The following is a 5258-nucleotide window of genomic DNA, read 5'->3' as shown; positions in this document are numbered from 1 at the left end:
ATTATTATTATTTAATATTTACAAGTTTCCACATACTATTATTATTATTTAATATTTAAAATTTTACACATTTTATTATTACTATTATTATTACTATTATTATTATTATTATTATTATTATTTAATATTTAAAATTTTCCACATATTATTATTATTATTTAATATTTAAAATTTTCCACATATTATTATTATTATTATTATTATTATTATTATTATTATTATTATTATCATCATCATTATTATTATTATTAAATATTTAAAATTTTCCACATATTATTATTATTATCATTTAATATTTAAAATTTTACACATATTATAATTATTATTATTTAATATTTAAAACTTTACACATATTATTATTATTATTATTATTATTATTATTATTATTATTATTATTATTATTATTATTATCAAATATTTATGAAAGTCCATTGTGATCAGGTAATAGACAGTTCCCCCTCCCCTCTCTTCAGAGTTCATAAATGTTTGTTTTTATCTGAAGCAGTGTAACATTTCTTGTGTACCCCTTTTTTGCATACCTCACTTTTTATATTTCAGTTACTTTATTAATAATAATGATAATCTTGTCAGATATCTTGCATATTGTTAACCATTCAATTAATCATGCTTCTTAGATACTGTCGTAGACTTTCTGTAAAGTAGTTTTCAATACGCGTCAGAAAAACTGTTAATTCTTATATCCCTAACTATCTATATTTGAAAGACACTTTGCGTGTGTTCGCTTCCTATAGACTCCGAAACGGATAGACCGCTTTTCTTTAAATTCCACAGAAATGTACTTCATGCGTTTGTTACTTAGTTGTATATCCGAATTCCTTTCGATAAGTATCAGAAAATGGATAATCGAAAAAAAAATTGTTTAAAGAAGGAACAGTTTGATTTGGACCAAATTATCACAAATGCGTTTGAGAAGCTTTATCACCATACACGTAGTAGATTATTTTATAAAACAGGAACTTTTGCATTTTAAACTTTATATAAAATAAATTTATAAAATCAACAGAAGGTTTTCTTTAGTGTAATATAGATTACAATTTATTGTGAACTAAGTCACTGCGGAGAGGCATGTGTAGCTCAGGAAGTCACTCGATATTATTCATAAACGGGTGATTCCATCAATTTCAATGATAACAAAATATCCGAAGTGTAGAATATTCGTTAATCCTTATCCAACCCCAGGAAACGTCGAATCTAGTAGATACATAAAAGTATTTACATCTGTAAGACATACACCTTTGTTTCTGGCTATAATTATTTGATTCTACTGTACTTTGCGATTCAGTGCAATATTTTAAGAATTTTATTTTGTTTAAATGGTAATTACTTTAAAGTGTTATCAGTTGTGTCTGTGTAACTAGAGAAACCATGCCATTTTTTTAATGTCACAAATTACATGTACTTAAACGCAAGAAGATTACTGCATTTATGTTGTCAAAGACACGGTTTATTAGGGTAAAGTCCTGGGATTATCGAGAATAGTAGAGAAACTAAAAGTGACTAATGCTATATTATAGGTTTAATCTAAAGCCCATAAACATCTTGTCCTCTGATTCTAGTTTGGATTCTCTAGTCAAGGGAAAGTTGTTACGAATATAGATTCCAGGTTCGTGGTAAAGTGGTAGATAACTAGACATGTTAAAATGGTTAAAGGAGATGGAGGAGTGTAGGTTAGTTTCACTTAGCGTTACGATATCTTAGTAGCTTTACCAAATAAATGATTTTACATTATCTAATTTAGTTCTAAGTCCAACTCAAGACGAGTTTTATTTACCTTTTATTTATATTTGATAGGTTTATATGCTTTGTTTTAGGGGTATGTAACTGTTTAAACAACCTATACCTCATTTGATTCGCTTTTCATTCCTCTATAATTTTACCTGTCAATATTTGACTTTTAATTGAAATATGCTATTGTTCACGTCAATTAAAAAATAACTTCAAATTGAGGAGGCAAAAAGAAAGTCCGCAGCACCAATTTACCTTGAAACCAGCTTAAATTATCGCCACAAAACTAGTGTAAAATAACCACCAACAAGCAACAAAGCATCTCTAATCATAACTGCTGTTGTTCCAAGTTATACAACGTAATATGCCACGATTTTTTCTTAGTCAGTAGCTCATTAATCTCCACCTTTCTGGTTTATCCAATAGAAACATAGGCTGAAGATGAAAACCGGACGAAAGAGTGTGCAAAAGCATCAAAATATCGGCAGTGTTCGTTATGCCCCTAAATCTGATCGTACTAGAGTTACTTCCAACAGGGAAGACAATGCTATCAAATCCACAGCGTAAGAAACAGATTTGAAACGGCTCTCCAAATCCAACAACATTATTTCTTCTTTCGACTGTCAAGAACAGATTAAAGGAATTTAATTTGCGAAGATATGTTGCAAGACGCAAGACAATGATTTCTGTTAAGAACAGAAAGCTCCGTCTGGGCTTCGTCAAATGCCATGAAGATCACGACTCTTCATATTGGTCAAAAGTGCTTTTTAGCGACGAAAGCAAGTTCAATGAGCTAGGCAGTGATGTTAGGCAGTATGTTCATCGGAGGAAAGACAAAGAATTTAATCCTAGGTGCTCAGTTTCAACGCTGCTATGTGATGGAGGTTCAGTTTTGGTGGGGAATTATTAGTACCAATGGTCCATGGCCTATAGTTCGCTTGCAAAATCGAATTAATTCGAGCAATGACGTTAATATGTGTACTGAGCATTTTCTACCTTACTTTGGTCGGAATTTGGATGATAATCCCATCTTCATGCACGATAATGCTCTCATTCACACAGCTAGCAATGTCAAGAGTTTCCTGGAAGAGCATGATATTCCATGTTTGGATTGGTCTGCACAATCTCCAGACCTCAATCATATCGAAAACGTACGGCATTACATAAAGCAACAGCTACGCAATGATACAATTTCAAATTTGGAAGAACTTTGGACAAAATGAATAAAAAGTGGCATACTCATTCCCCAGAACATTGCTGCAGTCTAATTCAAGGAATTCTCAAAAGATTGCAGTCTGTCAAATTGCAGAAGAACTATGCGACAAAATATTAACTAAAAAGGCCAATCAAATGATGTATAGTTTGTTTAAACAGTTACATTAAAAAAATTGCAGTTGTTTTTATTACAAATGCGGACTTTCTTTTTCCCCCCCTGTGTATACATTAACATTCCATAAATATTTTAAAAGAATACTCCACACACACAGACACACACACACACAGACACACACACACAGACACACACACACAGACACACACACATATATGTGTATAGGAAGACAGAAAGAGAGAAGAGAGAGAGATAATAAAGGAGATAAAAACTGAGCTTGAAATAAAATGAAAGATGTTAAAGAATAGAGTACACTTTTTATGATAGGATTCGGCCAATTCGACAAATTCTGCTGCGCATATAGCTGCAAATACTGCAAATTTAGAATTGGCACAGTAAAGTTCACTAAAACTCGACGCATTTAACCGTTGTCATCGGGGAAGTGTCCAAATTCAATAAGAGTTAATTTATTGATCGTATCCATCGCGGTCATAGCTACCAAAGGAACGCACAGGGATCGCAATATGCGTGCTCTTTTTTGGTTTATATCTCGATCGCGATAACATTTGCATCAGAATTGCTGCCTATGCTGATCATGACATCACATTAGAATACATGTTGCATATTTTTATTCCAGTTATAGTCTCGGAGGGTTTTATCTGATATCTGGACTCTCCGCTTATCCAGTGACCGGGTCTGGTTAACCATCTTCGACGTCAATAAGATTACTTGACAAGATATATGGACTTTTCTTTGCTGACCACAGAAAACACATTAGCATAATATTGTATATTCTTTGCCAGTGATTTATGCAGTTCTTTCACCTGGTATCTGAGCTCTCTGTATGGTTTCATCTGGTATCTAAACTTATTACATGACTTTATCTGATATCGGGACTCCAGGTGAAAAACGTGTTATCACGTTGCTTAATTTTTCTTGTAGCTTAGAGCTGGATAACGGTGAATACACGATATCAAACAATATATATATATATATATATATATATATATATATATATATATATATAATCTATACTATTAATACAATTCTAAATGTATATTTATTTATGTGTGTGTATATATACCAATAAAACTTTAAAACGGATGAACTGAATTGAAAATTTATTTTTTCCCTGAAAGGTATAAGTCTCTAGATTGTCCTTATTTATATATGGTTCATAACGAACAACGCCGAGTCACACAAAAAGCCCGAAATAAGTTTATTTTTGGCCGTTTCGTGCAATCGTCGAAACAGTTACCTGCCCATGTCAATGGAATTTAGCACTGTCTGTATACAGTCGCGATAACATCATACGGCATACGGGCTGGACTTGTGGCGCAATGGATAACGCGTCTGACTACGGACTAGAAGATTCCAGGTTCGAATCCTGGCAAGTTCATAATAATTTTAACCATTATTTTATCCAACGTTTACCCATTATCCTTATTCTTAGTTATGGTATTTTTGTTTTTTCAGTGATTTTGTTTTATGTATATTGGAATTAAAAAAATTTTTTTTTATTCAATTTTCACCCCAAACAAGGCACAGTGCCACTTTGAAGCAGGGGGCTACTATCAGGGACTTAATTAGCGGGGTCATTATGAAGGGAGATGAGTAGAAAGATGTTTGTTAACATTACACTTGAACTTCTGCATATCATTGCAGTTGGGAAAGCAGAATCCCGGAAGGGAGTTCCCAAGACCCACTGTTCTGGGGAAGAAACTATTGGAGTAAAAGGCTTTCTTGCACCTAGGGATCTCTACTGTAAAGAGATGAGACTTGGTAGCTTGTCGGGTTTGTCGGGGGTAGTTACGTCGGGGAGGTGCAAGTGTTTGCAGTTCGTCAGAGCATTCATCATTAAAGTATTTGTAGAACAGCAGAGGGATGCAACATCTCGTCGATGGGACAGAGGCTGAAGCCTAGATGACAGTTCAGGACCTATCAGGTTGGCGATCCTCTTTTGAACCCTGTCCAGGAGCGAGAGACAAGCAGCAGATGCACCAACCCAGATGTGACAACAGTACTCCATACATGGGCGAATGGTTGCCTTATAGAGGTATAGAATACTGTCAGGCGTAAGTAGTTTTCTAGCACGGTAGAGGGAGCCAACCTTCCTTGCAGCAGCCTTGGCAATGTTCTCAATGTATCTATTCCAGTTCATATTCCCTGTAAAGGTTAGGCC

General features: G+C 33.8%; 1 non-coding gene across 1 annotated transcript; it reads left to right on the top strand.

Moving 5' to 3' along the window:
• Positions 1 to 4402: 4402 nt before the first annotated feature.
• Trnar-acg (transfer RNA arginine (anticodon ACG)) lies at positions 4403 to 4475 on the top strand. Its single transcript has one exon. It is a non-coding gene; the product is annotated as a tRNA-Arg (tRNA).
• Positions 4476 to 5258: the final 783 nt, after the last annotated feature.

This window comes from Euprymna scolopes, chromosome 12, assembly GCF_053919585.1.
Source record: "Euprymna scolopes isolate OS-2025 chromosome 12, ASM5391958v1, whole genome shotgun sequence".
NCBI classification, from domain to species: Eukaryota; Metazoa; Mollusca; class Cephalopoda; order Sepiida; family Sepiolidae; genus Euprymna; species Euprymna scolopes.
This window is presented reverse-complemented; position numbering and strand designations above follow the sequence as displayed.